This window comes from Balaenoptera acutorostrata, chromosome 5 (genome assembly GCF_949987535.1).
Source record: "Balaenoptera acutorostrata chromosome 5, mBalAcu1.1, whole genome shotgun sequence".
Taxonomy (NCBI): domain Eukaryota; kingdom Metazoa; phylum Chordata; class Mammalia; order Artiodactyla; family Balaenopteridae; genus Balaenoptera; species Balaenoptera acutorostrata.
The window spans coordinates 41,577,840-41,597,093 of record NC_080068.1 but is presented as its reverse complement, the minus strand read 5'-3'; the positions used below and the strand labels follow the sequence as shown (position 1 = coordinate 41,597,093).

Genomic DNA, 19,254 nt, shown 5'->3' with positions numbered 1-19,254 from the left:
CTCCTAGTCTCAATTAATCCACAAATAAGGGAAAAATAACATAGTATGAGTCCTGTGAACAGCCAAGCATTTTCTAGTTCAGTTTATACTCTCTGGTAACAAAGATCTTTACTAAATCCCTAAGGAGCTTCTAGGAAACAAATACAGTGGCCCTTTTTCAGCAGAGAAGTGGGAGGGGAAGAGGGGGCTTTGGTAGATATACCTCCCCTACTGCTTAATCCTCAAGTGACAATCTTCCTATTCTTCAGTTGTACTGTCTAGCTTAAGATAATCACACACATCATACACTTCAGTGAAGTGATGTCAGGTGGAAAGGGTGGAGACAGAAGTCAGGAGATGTGAAGGGAAAGATCTTGGATGCAAGGGTGTGTCACAGAGGCATGCCTTAACCTTTTGGATTAGGGACTATCCAGCAATTACCTTGAGTTCAATTTTGTATTGTCCTGAGTCTAAATTGCTTGCGGTAATAATTGTTAGAGCCTGAAACAGGCTACCGACATGATAGGTTCCTTGTCTTTTTTAAATGTCAGAATCTTGAATCATACCTATTGACACTTATCTTACTGAGGCTCCTGAGTCCATCAAGTGTGTGCAGATTTCATTTTGGTTAATTTCATTGTTTTCCAGCTTTCATCTAAAACTGCCCATTGGCATTTACCTGCCAGGGTGCAGGTAGAACATGTAAAGCCACATGAGTTGATGAAGGACATTTGTTCCTACCAATTAGAAAATAAGCTACATTGCTCTGGTTAGGAATTCCATACACATTTTAAAAAGGAAATGCCCAAAGAATATTTTCCCTGCAGAACTTAATTTGATTCATTAAATGGCTGAGAATTCTTCTGCCAGAAAATCAATTTTCTAGTGGGACATCAGACCGGGATGGGGCAGATCACCAGAAAGAAAGACTCCAAGAAACCAGAGAAAGAAGGATAAAAGAGAAAAAAACATGTGTCCACACAGACTTTTATTTTTGGTGTTTCTAAATTTGAATGTGTGCTCATCCGTATCACTGGAGATCCCGAGTCAGAATACTCTTATTTTGTGTCTTAAAGAAATCTAGTGATGATTTTTAAATAATCTAAAGCAGAGATCTTTATACAATTTTTTGAATAATTGAGTTGGCATTCCAGGTAACCAGTACTGTAATATCTAGATCTGAAATTGACATTTTTGGTAGTGGGAGGAGAGGGGGCGCTGCATCAGCAAAATGTTTACTACTCTGTCCTCCTTCTTTCATACTGTGTAATTTTGAGAGCTCTTAAACCATGATAAGGAAGTAATTATTCTTCCAGTTCCTCTAAAGATCTAACTAGAGGGCATCCATCTAAATAAACATTTCTAGGAATACAGGTTTAATGACCCAGGTAATTCTGATTGGAGAAATAAGATTTTACATAGATAGCTGAGGGAAGCAAGTAAAACCTTGTGGTGGGGGCGGGGGCGGGGGCGGGGGAGGTTGGTTAAAGAAATGCAGTTTCTAGGCGGTGGGAGACATGGTTTCTCCATTCTTTTCCGCACCCACAGCCCCAGATCTGTGATCAATGTGTGTCTATGATGTACATGAAATCAAACGAGTGATGCCAGCTGCGGGGAGACCGAGGCAGGGCTCTGCCTGGCCGCTGGGGAGCCGGGAGCCCGGCAGTCACTCAGGCTCTAAGATAACGAGCAGTGAGGCGTTGGGCGAGGACAGGGCTCCTCCCGGCCTCCCCAGTAGTGCGGCTCGAATCTTCTGAAGCTGCCAGTTGCCTAATGAAATCTGAAACCCAGGGCTGCGTCTGAGGGTTGGCCCGGCTCAGTTGTTCCAGCCTCTTGTACTGTACATTTACACATTCACACACAGTCACTCTAACTTCTGGGACTCTTCTTTGCGCAACTGCTAGGATTTCTCAAGTGCATGTGGCAACTCAGTCCAGCTCCGGGTGGAAACCGGCGGGGCTTCGGAGGGTCTCGAAGGCCAGGGGAGCTGTCAAGGCTGCAGCGGGGACCGGGGAGGATCGCGGCGCAGGCGGCTGGGGGGAAACACCCACAATTTCCACCCCAGCCGCAGCTCCTTCTGCCGCCGCGTATTTCTTCCAAAACTACAGCTGCGGAGCTACCAAGTGCATGGGCGCAACACTTCCCCTTATTGTGGGAAGTAAGGAGACTGCTCTCCCCCTTTTTTCTTTTCCTTTTTTCCCCTGGGTTGTCCTGGGGGCCTTTTTCTTCGGAGCAGTCGCCGTCCTCCGTCTGTCGTGCGCTCCGAGGAGGGTAGGTGACGCCGCGTGGGGGCGGGGGGGGCGGGGAGGTGTGCTCCGGCGCCACCGCGGGAGGCTGGGACGCGGCCTCGCCCGCGCGTGGGGGCTGCGGGCACAGCTGCCTGCGACAGGGGCGGGGGCTGCAGGGGGCGAGGAGGGATCGCAGGAATCCCGTGCTGGTGTAGTGTGTGTAGCGTGTGTAGTGTGTGTGTGTGTGTGCGCGCGCGCGTACGCGCGTGTGTAGATGATGGGAAACAATGCTCTTTTATTATTTTTAAATGGATAAAAACAACGCAAGCTGGTGGTTCGCGCTTCTAAGCTTAAAAATAGAGGGAATTGAAAACTCTGTGCAGTTCACTTCCATTAGTATCTATCCTCCCTTTCCCCGCTGTGTGTTTCTGCTGGTGTCTTATATCAATATTATAAGAGTTTCCTAGATAACAGGCATACAGAGGTATGTTTTAATAATAACACTTTCACTGTAAACAGAGCGTTAGCGAATCTTTGGTGAATTTTAAGCCACCCAAAAGATTTTGTTTAGATTTTTTAAAGAGTAACTTTTCGAGGAGGTATCCAACCTCTTTTGAGGATAAATATGTAATATATTCTAATTTTAAAAATACTTCTCATTTAAAAAATGTTTATTGTACAAGTCCCCAAGTAGAAAGGGGGAGAATATTACTCTGGATTCCTTAGAGATGCTAGGTTTTCAATACCAGCGAGTAATAGGGAGCCCAGACTCCCTTGTAGTCTATGCATATATTAATTCATTTAAAATATCATTTCCAAGCTATTTCTGCTTCCCTCACAGTTTATATTACTCTTTTTTTTTTTTCTTTAAACCTAGCAAGACATTATTATTTCACCTCTTTCTAAAATGAGGGAAAAAAAATCATGCTGGGTATTTGAAATATAAAAGTTGTCAAGCGTCTGCTTATCCATAAGCAAAACAATAATATGTGTCACTGTGTCTGCTAAGTAGGACAAATCAATTGAAACCCAGCGATATTTACAGTAGAGGTAAGAGCTTTACTCAATTACTGAGAAGATGGACAGACAGATTAAATACAAGCAAGCTGTCCCCTGATTCTAATTAGAACTCAAAACCAACCCTTAAGGGCAAGAATGGATGTTGGTATTAAGCTGGACATCATGAAACATAAAACACACAGAATTACTATATTAGAAAAAGCCAGAAAACAAATATAAAGCCCACGTTAGACTTACTATGATCTCACTCTCCTTTTTAAATTTCTTAATACTTCCTCTTCTCTGGGGATAGTTCAACCCCCAAGAGAGCCCAATGATACAATTCCCCTTTTTGTCTTCCCTGAGTGCCTGACCTTCAGGTAGCAAGTCGAGAAATCTGTTCTCTTTAGAGCCATTACTGAGTTGTCAGAGAATTCACCTTAGACATCTTGGAGGACTGAGATATTGACAAAACCTTAAAATAAAATCCTCCTTCCATTCAGAGGAGGTATGTTCTTGGTGGAAGACCTTTAAGTGGGAACAAGGGAAAAACCTGTGAACTTTTTCAGATCTGGAATTTAGTTTGAGATGTATGTAAGGAATACACAACTAGAGTGATAAAAGGAAGGAGAATCTGTAATCCTTTCTACATGTGAAAGGCTGTTGAAACTCAGTCTGTCCTTGGCAAATAACTGTGGTATTTGGTTTTATTACTTAATCTCAGGGGCTTGGTTTTGAGAGGAGGATGGTTTCTCAGTTATGTTCTTCTGGGCTGTATATGCAGTGAATCTGAACCATTTTGAAAATAAAGACTTGAGTAAGTGGGGAAGAATTGCGTTCTCAAGAAAAATAATCCCTGCAGAACAAATAGCAATGCACCCTTCCAGACAAGAATATAGATTTAAGTGTAAAAGTGGGAAGGAAGTGTTCTGGACTGAAATTTTCAGTGAAATCCTTTCAGGTTTTGCTCAGGATAGCAATGGCCAAAGCTCTGAGAATTTTCATCCTCACGGTTTTATTTACTGTGTGATCTTGGGCTCTCTAGGGTGAGGGTGTGGGTTAAGGGAAACAGGGGTGTGGTGGGGCAGGAAGGGCAAGGAATGTGCAGCAGGTGGCACTGAGTAGTTTGAGTCTGTTTCTTTTGCTGTCTTGGTCAAAGCCGAGTTGTTGTTTACCAACAGTGCCCTGAATAGTTTTGCTGTGACCTACTGGCCCATTGAAGTGTGTTTCCTCTCTGGCTCTGTCAGTGTCCAGGTTGGTTTCTCAAGGTTGAAAGTAGGTGGTGCCCCTGCAAAGTCCAGGCCATGCATTTGGTTACTGTTCTTAGCGTTTGCAGTGCTGTAGGACCGTCTTTGTTACCTGTGCTTATTCTCCTGTGATTTTTCTGGCCAATGTTGAAGGGTTCTTTTCCCATGAGTTGAGCTTATGTAATGCTGATTCCTTCTTTCTGCCTTGTTTCAATTTTTGGTAAAGCCGAATGCCTTGGAAAAATAAGATGGGGGAGGTGGATAGAGCCCTAGCTTGGAGCCCAGTAAGGAGGAACAGCCACCCAATTGGTCATACATGAGTGTGGAGAAGCTTGATGATAATGAGAACCTGAGGTATCCATTCTATCTTGATCACACTTTACTGAGGAAAAAAAGCAGAAGAGATTTAAAATAAAAAGATGGCTGTTTACACTTAAACTTGTGGTTAAAGGATTAATATTTCTCCCAGATGGAGAAAGGTATTTAAAATTAAAGTCGTAAATAGGCAACTTAGTCATGAAGTTAATGCTCTTCATGTGAAGAGTTGGAACTTCATATTGAGTCTTGCAATGGTAACCCATCTGTCTTTGCTATATGAACTCAAACTTTACAAGATTATGATGGTTTCAGCAGCTAAGTAAAAGCACATTTGGAAGTGGAGGGATTATTGTGATAAAGACTCAAAGAGTGTTCAGTTTTCAGAGGTTACTATGTACATGTGTGCTTTTAAGCAGCATCTCCATTCTACTGTGGCATTGCCACAATTAATCTTTATAAAGTGCAGATCTAATTGTATAAGTCCCTTGTTCTAAAACCTTTGATAGATCCCAAAGATCTATAAAAGTAACTTTAAACGCTTTAGTATAGCAACTAAAAGCTCTTCAAAGCCCTTCCTTTTTAGTTTTGTCTTCCTACACAAGGGCCTCTCACTCTTCATACTTCTGATTTCTTGCTGCTGGGTTTCATTCTCCTGGAATACCCACTGCCTGGAAAGCCCCTCTTGGTTATTGGTGGTCCACTTCAAGTGGAACTTCCTTTGGAGGACTTACCCAATTCTGTGCAGGAAGAATTAATCATTTCATCTTATCTGCTTCCATGATGTTTTAAACATACTGTGAATAATTATTTTAATAATTTTTATGCCACCCCCCAACCCACTACAGTGAGTTCCTTAATGAGTGTATTGGTGGTGAGGGAACCACCTGCATCTAGTGCCTAGCAGTGTCTGAAACATAGTCGGCATCTGTTAATGTTTCCTAAGTGAATGAGCAAGCAAAGTCATGAATGAAAAAAGCAGTGGTGGACTCCAATTTATGCAGGTAGTTATTTCCCCAAAGTTCATTTCAAAAATGTCTATTTGGACTCAGGGTTCACTTTCCAAAAGTGACAGTGCTACCAAACATAATTCACTTTCCAGACCAGCCCACACAAGCCTATTTAATTCCTAGAATAGATGAAATTTTGTGTGTTTGCTATTCTAAAGTAAAAGCAAAACAAAACAAAATCTAGTGTGGAACCATTTTTCCTTTTGGAAATTACAAAATACACTTGAGTTTAAAGAGAGTAGAAACAGTTAGAATAGATATACATTTTCCACAATTGTTTTTTATATTATACTGTAAAATCTGTAATCTGCCAGATCCCAGTGGGAGGTCCTGGATTTAGCTGTGAGGACTAATAATGGATTCTGTTGCCTGTGGAATGGGCAATAATTTTAATTAATAAAACAAAATAGAAATACTAATTTTGCTTATTTAATAATTATCTTGAGTGCTAGTGCTTGAGGGAATCAGATTTAACTAAAGGGGAACGTGGAGGTGGAAGGAGAGGAGGAAATTCGGAAGGGCACCTACTTTCGTTTTACTGATTTTTTTAATTATATTGGTTTTGTTTTCATCTCATTTGAGCATTTACGCTCAAAGTTGCTTCCTGGAAAAACTTTGTTTTTGTCTGCAGTTATTGCTGCTGCCTAACCTGTAGAAGGGAGGTGAGGGTTACACTCCCTTTGAGCCAAAATACAAATGGGCTTATTTCATTTTCAGGGCGGTGATACTTTTGTCACTTGCATAACTGCCGTTTAGCATGTGGATAATTTGTCAATAAAGAATGCATAATACTTGTGTTTCAGGCACTATCCAGGGACCATATATAGTTCAAGTTGCTCAAGTTTCTCTTTATATATTATCTCTGAGAAGACTGGAAGAGCAACCATTGATATTTAAGAGTAATAGTCTACTCAGCTTTCTAAATCTTCCATGTTCTCTATTTTTATCAAATTATATGACTGGAAATTTACCTATCCTAATCATATTATAACTCCTTTTTGTTACATTGTCTTCATTCACTATGCTTTAATATAATACTTTTTATTTTTTACTGGGAGTCAGTAGAAAAGAGATGAGCTCCATGGAAAACATCTTGGCACTTTTTGTTATGTATTTCAATACTCCTTATATAAAGATCTCTATAAATTCATCTTTGCCTTTAACCACTTTAAAAGTGTGTCTCTTCTGATTAACTAGTGTTGTTTCTTTTCTTAGAAGAAAAGAGGCTAAAACTCACCATGTTTCTCATTTTGGCTTGTCACCCAAGAAACTCAGAACTAAATTTGATGCACAGTTGTACCCTTGTTGAGGTTTTCTAATGACATGGTTTGCATCCTTTTAGCCTTACTTTAATGCACTTAACATACCCCTACCTTTTAACTAAGTTAAAAGTTAACTCAAATCCATTATGGAAATAGACTGAATTACCTCCACTTTTTTTTTTTTGTACTTTTTTAAGACATGTAGTTCAATATTTATAAAATTCTATTTTGTAGCTTTAGTATTTCAGAGCCAATAATTTTTCCAGATTATTTTTTGTGGTTCCTTGAAACATTCTAGGTACTGATTTTATACTCCCTGATAGATAAAATGGGCTTGCTTCAAATTTACATTTCTTGAAAACCTTAGAAAGAAAATCATATCCAGGTAATTTTGAAAGTAGGTACTTAAGACCAAACATGTGAGTTCTTTTCAATATGCATATCATAAACGTATAGAAGAGTGCCCTCAGGAATATCTCTGAGAAGCAGAAGAGAAAACTTTCTTTTTCATACAAATGAAAGCTGTCAGTAAATTGAGACTAAAGTCATAATTAGGATCTGTAATTAGGGCTGTATTCTGCCCATCAAATTGAGTCCTCAGAAAAGATAGTAATTTTTCAAATTTCCTGAGGGGAAATAACTCATTTTGTCCTGAGTTTTTCTCTTTCTTTAAGTCACATAGACTTTCATAATAATAAGCACTCTAATGAATTAAGTACCTACTGAGTATTGGGTTGGCCAAAAAGTTCGTTCGAGTTTTCCCATAATGTCTTATGGAAAAACCCGAACGAACTTTTTGGCCAGCCCATACCAAGCACTCCATGAGATTTTTTAACATACACTACTTCTAATTCTAGAAATAGTTAGAAATAATTAATAATTCTAGAAGTAAACTATATTATATCTAATTCAGATATATTATTCCCACTGTATGAGGAAGTTTAGGCTCAAAGAGGTAAAACTTACTCAAGACATTATAGTTAGTAAGGCATATGGAGTTGAGAAAAACAAATCTATCTGAATCCAAATACCCTGCTATTTCTAATATATCACCTCCTCTCAGTGCTCTTCTCTTCAATAGTAATTTTAGAATGATAATCTGTGTTTCAATGAGTCTGACATACAGTATGGACCCTGGTCCCAATATGGCCTCCAGGAACTGGCCTTGAAGTTCTCCTGCAGGTCTTTTAGATGACATTCTGGTGCCAATAAGTTGAGGCCCCTGGGATGGATTGCCACCATCAGAGTTCTCTCATGAAAAAGAAGCCCCCTCTACTATAGGCTGGTAACTGAATCAATCTATATTGATTGGCTTGACCAGACTTTTCTTCTAGTGAGAGGGGAACAGCAGAGATATGGTCCATGAAACTACAATGATCTATCCTTATTGTTTAATTCCCAGACGTTTACCCCAAGGACAAGTAATTTATTTGTGAAATGATCCCAGGAAACCCCAGGTAAGGGGTGGGCTTCTTTTTTTTAGGCAAAACGGCTTATGAGAAGTTTTATATGTCAGTACTTTCTATATGTCAGTACTTTTAATATTGGGTGCATCAAATTATAGTAAAAAGATGACTATAAAGATGCAGCCCTTCTATTTTCATGAACAGTGCACTGTATTACAGTAAACCAAGTTTATATCCACCATTAAGTGTGCCCCAGGAACACTGTGAGCAACAGTTGGAGGTGGCAGAGAGAGAAGGGGGCAGGTGGTCCAAGAGCTGAGGACTAGAGACCCAACTCAAAAAGCTGAAATAAATAAATAAATATATATATATATATATATATATATATATATATATATATATATTTTTTTTTTTTCCAGGAACCTCCATACTGTTTTCCATAGTGGCTTTACCAACTTACATTCCCACCAACAGTGTACTAGGGTTCCCTTTTCTCCATATCCTCACCAACATTTATTATTTGTTATTTTTTTGATGCTAGCCATTGTGACCGACGTGAGGTGATATCTCATTATGGTTTTGATTTGCATTTCCCTGATGATTAGTGTTGTTCAGCATCTTTTCATGTGCCTGTTGGCCATCTGAATGTCTTCTTTGGAAAAATGTCTATTTAGGTCTTCTGCCCATTTAATCATTTTATCATTTTTTATACTGAGTTGTATGAGCTCTTTATATACCTGGGTATGTATTTGAAGAAAATAAAAACATTAATATGAAAAGATATATGTACCACAATGTTCATAGCAGCATTATTTACAGTAGTCAAGATATGGAAGCAACCTAGGTGTCCATCAACAGATAAATGGATAAAAAAGATGTGAAGTATATACACAATGGAATATTATATAACCATTAATAAAGAATGAGATTTCGCCATTTGCAACAACCTGGATGGACCTGGAGGGTATTTTGCTTACTGAAGTAAGTCAGACAGAGAAAGACAAATACTGTATGTTTTCACTTATATGTGGAATCTAAACAAATAAAACAAATGAAAGAATATAACAAAACAGAAACAGACTCACAGAGAACAAACTAGTGGTTACCATTGGGGGAGCAGGAGTGGGGCCAGATAGGGGAAGAGGATTAAGAGGTACAAACTACTAGGTATAAAATAAGATATGAGGATGCAATGTACAGCATGGTGAATATAGCCAATATTTTATAATAACTTTAAATGGAGTATAATCTATAAAAATATTGAGTTCACTATGTTGTAAACCTGAAACTAATATAACATCATAAGTTGACTATACCTCAATTAAAAAGTAAGAAAAGAAAAAGCTAAAATATAGAAGGAAAGGATTATTTCTCTGGGGGTAGCAATCGAGAAGGGGAGAAAAGTGGAGTTAGTGATAGCAGTACTCACTGGGCACACAGAAATGAAATGGTCAATAGGGAAAGTAATTTCAAAGCTAGTCTTTCTCAAGAAAGGAGCATTTATCACAGGAACTGCTGGAGTGCATCTCACTCCTATCTGTAAAGATACCTAGAGAAAAAAGTTCTCCAGCCTCCTTGAGGTGTCATCTTTGATTGTTTTATTGTGTTGTGAATATCTGGTTTTAAAATTTCTTATATGAAGAAACTTCTAGCAAGAAAAGATGAGCTAGGGGAGTCAAAGGAGCCTGATGTTATCTTGTTGCACCTAATTGCATAAAACTACATAAAACTACATGAGTACTCACAAAAATCATGAGTACATGATTTAGCCACATGAGTACCAACTTCGGAATTCCGTTTTGGTTTTTGTATCCCGTTATGGTTTAATTGTTACTGTGAAATGGTCAAGGGCGGCGCCAACAATTTTATACAAAGGCATCTATGGGTATACAGAAGGACTAGCCCTCTCACATTTGTCATTTGCTGATTAGAGATTTCATACTTTGGTAACAACTCACAATTTCATCATGGAATAACTTTTCTGTGTCTACGGGGTTAGGCTCAAGTTGGGAGGTTCTGTGGGGGAGGCTTGAATTTTGGTGCCTAGAAACAGGTGGAGGTTACAAGGAATTATCTGGGTGAGGAGCCCTGAGAACTCCCACACAACAGATGGAGCTGCTGGAGGAGGATGGATGGGAGAAGGGGAGAAGCAAGGTCACAGGATAATAAGTGTCAGAAGCCAAGGAATCAGGAGAAAAGGCAAATTCGGAGATAGTACTGGAAAGTAGAAGCCAAGGGAAGCGAGGCAGTGTATGATGTGACAAATGAGTCAGTTCCTGTGTCTAACAATAGGTAACAATTATTGAAGGCTTACTATGTGCTAGTTATGCCAAACTCCTGTCCTGGGTTATCTCCTTTAATCCTCGAGCTCCCACATCAGTAGGACCTATTATCATCTCTCTTTTATAGATGGGAAAACGGAAACTTAGGGAGTCAGTAACTTACCAAAGTCACACAGCCACTAAGTGGTAGATCTGGGATTCAAAAGTAAAATATCTTACTGTGAGATATTATACCATACTTTATCATTATACTCTGGAATTAGACCTGTGTTCCAACCTGGCTCTGATACACACAAACCCTGTGACCTGGGGCAAGTTGTATTAATCTCCTTGAACCACAGATTTCCTCTCTGTGAAAATGGGCATTTAATAATACCTACTCCATAGTATTGTTATGGGTTTTTAGTTTATGAAGTGAGCATGCAAAGAGACTTGAAGGCTATCTAGCATCTGGTAAATGTCAATACATGTCACCAGTTATTATTAAATTAAATGATGAACATGGGATTCCTGAGCAGTATTTTTCAAACTATAGGTCTTGCTCTATCAGTGGTCATAAAATCAAATAAGTGGTTCATGACCAGTGTTTCCTTTTAAATGAAAAGGGATAGAACAGGATGGAATGGAATAGAAAAAAATCAGTGTTCATTATATATAGTAAAAGTAAGAATTGTTTCATGTTTTAACTTCCTTTTTGTGTGTGTGTGTGTGTATGCACTTCACACACTAGGTAAAAATGAAAAATGTGCTTCTTATTATTGATAACTGTAAAAATAAAGTATTTTTAAAATCCTTTAAAGTAGCAGTTCAGAGTGTGGTCCCAAGACCAGCAGCATCAATTTCACCTGGGAACTTGTTAGAAATGCAAATTACTGAGATCCACCTGGGCCCAGCCATTTGAGTTTTTTAACAAGGCCTCCAGGTAATTAAGGACCATTACCTATTCAAAAATGGCATTTGGAAATCACGATAAAATTAGGTAAGGGTATATCTAAATGACTTGAGTGGTTAAAAGTATATGTTGTCTTATATTGACTAAAGATGTTAATTCTCCACAAAATGCTGTTTTGTGTTGTGTGACTTTAGTTCTGTGTAGTCTTTTCTCCTATTTTTTCTATGCTGCCTGCTCGTGGCGCAGGTGGATGAATCCCACAGAAGTCGATTACTTTATATGTAGAAGGACATTGAGTAGTTAGATCCTGTACTTTCTTCTAGAACTACAAGATAAAAGTTTAACATTCTTTGTGAGTAGCCCAGAGCCCTGAATATCTAAGTTGTGTTCAATTTGAAACATTTTAATGATAATAGTCCAGATGCCTGAACAGCTGTAAAATTGGGAATTAAATTAAGAACTCAAAAAACTGCATTCAGTATTTTACTAATTGAGATATTTATTTTGAAAAGCACATGCAGACAAGAGATTGGCAGTCTACTGATAGTTAATGCAACACTAATACTGATGGTAAACAACCAAAAAAAAACATTTTGGGAAAAACGGAAGTCATAAATTTTTATACTGCGTTGTTTTTTCCCATTAATGAAAACAATGAATGTATTTAAGATATTTATTGACTGTATGCCATTACTTTAAAGAGAGAGCAGGCAATATTGCATTGACTAGCCTTTGTTCATTATTGTGTTTTACTGTTGCATTTGGTTTTTAGTCGGAGGGTGTATTTAAGACTTAAAACAATTCTGTTTGAAAATACAGCATCCAGATTCACTAGAAAAGACTTGAGGACTTTTCCATTTTTTTTTTTTTAAAGAGTATTACCTTGGATTTTTTAAAAACAGCTTTTCTATAGGTACATATTAACTTTTCTAAAAGTAAGTTCTTAGTGGTGTGTGAAAATATTATTCAGGACAGAATTGTCAGAAAAAAAAGAGTTTCAGGCGTAAGAAAGTCAACCTTCTGGCTCACCACAGGTAAAATTTTATATTTAAACAATGGCTGGAGAGATGTTTCAAAAGATCCTTCTTTACTTTGTAATCTACGGTTTGGGGAGAGTGGAAGGGAAGGGAACTAGGAGGAGGTGGGCTCTGATACTGCTTCTGGTATTAATTAGCATCTGTGAACTCAGGCAAATCATTTCGTTTTTCTGGACTTTAGTCTCCTTATCTATAAAATAAAGGTGCTCGAGTTAATACTTTCTAAGATGGTTCCAGCTTTGAAAAAGTCTCTGTGGCTAAATAGTAGTGTTCCTTTTGAACAATTTTGATAAGAGTGTGGCTATGTGTGTAATTGACAGGGCTCTGAAATTTGGATGTTTGACTTTATAGAGGAGTAAGGATCTGGAAGTCTGTAGATTACATGATAAAGTTTAGCCTGACCTTTCCTTGTGCCAATGGGCTAGTTTTCATCAGCTGTGGGTCTGGGGTCGTGGGTTATGCCATTCACTAAGAGGCTTTTGAAAATGCATGAGGGTATTTTGGTCATAACAATGACCGGGTGAAGCTACTGGCAGTCAGTGCCCAGGGGTCAAGAATGCCCTGCGTCTTGCAATGTGTGTGACAGTCCCTCACTACAAAGAGTTTTCTTTCCCCAAATGCCAAAAACATGTCCATTGCAAACCAGCAAATAAAGTTAAAAGATTGAGTTTTAACTCCATATTTTATAAAGTCATCTGGGAAATGGTAATGAAGTCATGATATACCTTCTGCTGTTTCAGTAACACAAATGCAAACACTGTCTATTCTTAGATGACAACTGGTGTTTATGGTGCATGGGGGAGGACAGCCTCCAGCTCTCTGCACTATATATTGACTATGCAGTAAGAAAAGCAGCAAAATCTCAGCTCTGTTAGTACAGGGTGCAAATATAACTTGAAGGCATACTAGGAATAGTCCCTTTGAGTATGAAATTACTAGTTTCCGAATAACAGCTGTATTTTTAATGAAATCACTTACAGAAGTTGCCATTCAGTGGAATGAGACATTTCTTGTGTTCAAATAATGCCATGATGAAGGCATTCGATACACAGATTTAATTCTCTATGATAAGAAATATCACTTGCTTAACAGCTTTATACATGATGGTGAGTGACATGAATACTTCCTGTTTCTCCTCTGGCCTCCTTCTGCACTTGGGTTGGCCTTGTATATTCTGGGTCAGATTAAGGGTAGAGCCCATTCAGCAAGAGTGACTCATCCAGGGCCTTCTCAAGAACCCTAGTAACGTTTTCAAATTTGACGTAAACTTTGATTTGGAATCATTTAAATCGCAGGATCATTTTCTTAAAATGCTTTTCTCTCTTCCATCTTCCTTCTTGTGTTTGTCAAGTCCTTGGTTTATTAATGTGTATATTTTTAAACTACTGCTTATATTCAGCTCTCAGATACTGTGAGGATAAAAGGTGTTGTATGGGTAAAACTGTTGTCTAGCAAATCAAAGCCAACTTGATATTTTCCGGGAGTGAAAGGGAACCCCTGCTTCTCCCCTCTTTGGTGAGTTTGGGCCTTAATACCTCTGCAGGAGAAGGGGGAAAGGGAGGTGAAATTGAAATGTGTAACTTTTCCTATAAATTTGGTAAAAATTTAGATTTCAAGATAGGATTGAAATTACAGAATTAAAAAAAAAATTTCTTTTGGGTAGTGTTTCATGTTAATTATCTATTCTGGGCCTCTGCAATTAACAAATTATAAATTACACACTACATTCCTCTTAGAATGAATTTATTGGACATTGGGACAAAAACCCACTTAGAAAATAGCTATAACCATCTTATCTCAATCTTTTAATATGGGAAATGAGTCCAAATGATCTAGGTGATTTGCCCCAGAATACCAAGTCAGGAAAAGGCAAACCAGACTTGATTTTTGGTGACTTGTTTTTCTACCCCACTGTCCCATTTTTCAGAGGTCTTTCTCACCTGTGAGTTCCCTGAGACAATTAAACACAAATGCTAGCCTATGGCATCCACTGCATATAATGAATTACCTCCTCTGCTCTGCAATTAGAAGGGTACTAGTTAAGTACCATCTGGCAAAACTGTGGAAAGAGTCACTCATGATTTTCTGTGTTCTATTGATTAGGTGAGGAATTATGGCTGAGAAAAGAGCAAGTGAATCTGTAACGTTTTAAAAAGCATTCTTACAGAGTCCAGAGTAACCCTAAAGGCAGCTGAAAAATTACCATATTAAAATCAAGGTGTAACTGGTAATACATTCTGTTTTGGGTTACATTTTTAATCTAATTCCTTGTAATAATGTTAATGATATTGAATCCATTTAATATGAATATTCTCAATACACTGTAGATTTTCATTCAGTTCAGTCTTCAAACCACACTATAATTGTACACTGTTCTCTTATTTTATGTTTTCATATTCCTGAAAAAGAAAGAAACAAGTAAGCCTGATGGTGTATTACCAGCTAAGAGATTTCATGCAGAAAACAAAAACAAAAATTAACAAAACCCAAACAGGTTAATCTCCTTAAGCACTGCCTTGACAGGCCAAATAATCGTTGAAAGTGAATGAGAGAATGGAGGAGGGGGAAAAAGAGGCTTTGGCTAATGGTAACTGCTGTGTAACGCTGAGAAACAGGGAGAGTTCTTTCTGTGCAGTGCTTTTTTTCTCTTTCTGTTTGCGGTCCCATCCTCTACTGTTTAATTTGTGGAACATTCCAGGGAGTATCCTTAGCTCCCCTGACATGAGCCTGGGACTGAGGCTTGAAGGCTCTGAGGGAGTCCTTTCGGAAACACGGGAGGACGAATAGAGCATGTGCCCTGCGGCACATAGCTCAGCTGGTTGAGAGCGGCTCCTCCTCGGGAACAAGGTGAGACCTTTGTGCCACTGAGCTGTGGGATGCCAGATCACGTGGCTCCGGACACCTTTGCAGGCAGTTCTGGAAAGTGTATGATGCTGTCTCAGAAAAGTGTGGTTACTTCGATATCACAAAAGAGGAAATACTAAATGCTTAGTCTTCCTTCAGACGTTCGCAGGCAGCTCAATGGTGTCACGTTGGGACTCGGCTTCTAATATTTTTATTTTCAAGCGAGGATAGGATACTAGTAGCTTTATGAGGGTTAGTCTTTATTTGTTCAGCAAATCACACTGAGCAAATGCATAGCAATAATAATAGTGGTCTATTTTTTATTGCTGTTTTCTGTTTGTTTGAGGTAATAAACATTTTCTTAATGTCTTAGAAAGAGCCATTAAGGAAAATAAAATTATATTGAACTGTTTTATGGAAATGCCAAGCAACTTGTGTATGATATCATTTATGAGCTTTATTATTAATGTGAAATGCTAAAATAATTCAGAAAGAATAATATGTAAAGGTCATATTACCATGAGCCTGGAGGGGGTGGAGGTGGAGGGGAGGTGGAGAGAAAGAGAGAGAGAGGGAGGGAGAGGGGAGAGAATTAATAAATACATGTGTTATGTTAAGGTGGAAAGTGCTGAAATTGCTGGTGATATTTCCTAGGACCGTGGGATGTGCTGAGTTACAGCTGGTGCTGCTGTTGGTGAATACTGTCAGGGAACAGATCCTGTGACTGCTTAAGAGATTTGAGATTGATTCCTGATACCAATGTTGAGCCATAAATTATAACCAGAATAATGAGGACTGTGTTTACAGACTTGGGGACCGGCAGCAAAGGCCTCTGGTAACTTGTTATTTCCAAAGGACCAGGTTAAGTTTTTATCTTAAATCTGAGCTTTGATTTGAAACAAAGGTATTAGCTGATTTTTTCTTGAGTTGGTAGTTCCTTTACCTTGCAATTTCCTGTTACTCCATTGTTAAGTTCCCAGAGAATTCTCTGTGGAGTAAGTTCACACAGGAACCCATCTACCTGCCTGCTTTCTGAGATGCCGAATTTGGTGCTGTTATTGATTTTAATCAGATGCAGAGAAGCACCTTTATTTTTTTGACAGCTAAGAACTGTAGTAAACAATTTAGCCATAGAATGTCTGTTTGGCAGCTTTTGGAAAGTTATTAACCTGGCAGCTCAGCTCTTATTAGACGAATGCATTGATGTATTTACCTCCGGAGGTCTATGAGGGTAGCAGTTTTCTTGTGGTAATAAGTGGTTATTAACTAGTATTTGATAGCTTATTTGAAAAAAAATTTCAGAAAAGAACTTGAATGGCATGATATCATAAAAGCCTTCATTATTATATAATTTATTACTGAACTTTTCCCCATAGAGACCATCTGATATGATATTGAGTCTCAGATTTTCTAATCTTTTTGTTTTTAGTCCAACACAAGTGCTTCTTTCTGCAGACTCCAATATCCCTTTTATTAATAGATATGTTTAGTTTAACACTTTTCTGATATTCAAGCATGGGTGACTTTTTGTCACTTGGTATAATAAATAGTATGTAAATAAGTGGTATTTATAAGGGTTAGTACAAAATTTGGTATTCTGGGTTGATCAATTATCTTATTATCTTCTTTATTCTCTTCAAAGTTACGACTAAATCTGGCATGATATTAAATGTCTTGTAATTTATCATCCAAAAATAATGCTTTCTTAGACTAATTTTAAATTGATAACTTTTTCATAATTAATGACCATTTCTGGATTGTAATTGTTTATTTTTTAGTTCATTGATGGCTAGTACAGTACATTTCTTCCATTTAAAGTGAGCCTTTAAGAAAATAGTGGTTTTGTTCTCTTTCATTTCTTCTGCTAATTTTTGTGTGTGACTTTACATATCAGACTCAGAAACTATGACTACGAAAGTAGGTAATGGAAACTAGTCTCTTCTGCTAATTGCCACTTACTGTTCTGTGACTTTTTCACTTGTCTGTGTTCAGTCAGCTAGGCTCTATTTCAGCTCAAGTGTTATCTAGAAATCACCAGGACTCCCGGAGTATGTTCACACCCACGTGGCTGTGTGAAAACCAGACTGAAGAGAGCAGTGATGCTGGGCAGAGGTCCAGAGAGGGGTTCAGAGTGAATTAGGTACTTATTGGGGTCTTGGAGCCAGTGTTTTTCATCTAGACTTTTGCCGTGAATCTACACTTGCTTCTTCTTGGTTCAAGGAAGATGCTGGCTAGAGTACATCGTCAACCAGGAGACCCCAGACTTTGTCCTATGATGACTGCTTCAGTGCCTCTGGATGCCTGTGATGCCGTCTCAGAAGAATTAACCTTAAGTTCTCTTAGACTTTAAGTTCTCTTAGCAGCAGTTTCATCTGCTTCATGTTATGAATTCTAATGGATTTGAAACTGTATAGAGCAGGTGACAGCTATGAGTTGGCCACCACCACATCAACACCCGGGTCACTTCCATTCTAATTCAGAGTGGCAGGCCCTTTCCTCTTTGAAGTTCAGTGTTTTGCGTCTATCCTTTCTCTAACCACTTCTTTCTTTCTTTACTCTTTCTTCCATTTTGATTCCCTTTGATTTGTTTCTTTCTTTGCCTTATCTCTTTATTACCCTAGAGCTTTGTCATATCAGTTTCCTCTTTTCTTCCCATATTGCTTCTCATTATTATTGTTCATGGTGTTTATCTGGCCCCCTATCTTCTTCAGTTACACATTTTTGGGGATGTACTGGATTGATCATTGTTTCTGTTCAATTTGAATGAGTCCACGTGCTAAATATTCCACTTTGTCCCAAAATACTTGAACAATCTGTTGTGTACGTATTATGATTAACTCCTCCTTTCTCTTCCCACACTAAGAAAGGTTTCATAGAAATATAAAACCAGATAAGCAGCTGATGTGGCAAATATTACATTGGTTCTTGGTTCAAAACACTGGATTTGAGAGTCAGTTCTGATATTCACTAGCAGTGGCAAGTCACTACAAATATTTTGTAAAACAGGGGATAATGGTCAAATGAAATAACGTAGCTGAAAGCAGGTCATGGTGCAAATGTTAGCTATTGTTACTGAGAATTACTAATGAAGAGGTTACCATTCAATATCATAGGACATTTTAAAATTTATATTTTATTTTTTAACTTTTTACTTTGACATAATTTCAGACATATAAAAATTTTGCAAAAGTAGTACAACAAATGCCCATATAACCTTTTTCTAGATATTAGCATCTTACAAATATCAGAACCAGGAAATTGACTTTGACATAATACTATTAACTAACCTATAGATGTACCACTGTATTGCACCACCAATGTCCTTTTTCTGGACCAGAATACAACAGGAATCACACATATATTTAGTTGTCATGTCTATTAGTCTCCTCCAGTCTGGGACAGCTCCTCAATCTTTCTTTACCCTACATGATCCTGACACTTTTGAAAAGTAGTGACCAGTTATTTTGGAGTCCCTCAACTTGGGTTTTCTGATGTTTTCTCATGATTAAATTCAGATTATGCATTTTTGACAAAAGTACCATAGAATGATGCTATGCTCTTCATATCAGGAAGCATGTGATGTCAAGATGTCTAATTACTAATGATGTTAACCTTGATTTCTCAATTGAGGTCTGCCAGGTTTTTCTGTTGTTAAGTTGCTAGTTTCCTTTTTTGTAATTAGTAAGCATCTTGTGGGGAGATACCTTGAGACTATGTAAATGACCAGTTTTTCATCCTACTTTCAACCACAAA

At 38.2% G+C, this 19,254-nt stretch overlaps 1 protein-coding gene across 2 annotated transcripts in view; it reads left to right on the top strand.

Annotated features, from left to right (window-relative positions):
- The first annotated feature begins 1,842 nt into the window (after window positions 1–1,842).
- Window positions 1,843–19,254, top strand: part of ARHGAP24 (Rho GTPase activating protein 24) — a 535,848-nt gene continuing 518,436 nt past the window's right edge. For both annotated transcript variants that reach the window (XM_007177348.2, XM_057547034.1), the window contains exon 1: window positions 1,843–2,250. The gene's annotated coding sequence lies outside the window, so the exon portion shown is untranslated. The remainder of the gene's footprint in view (window positions 2,251–19,254) is intronic.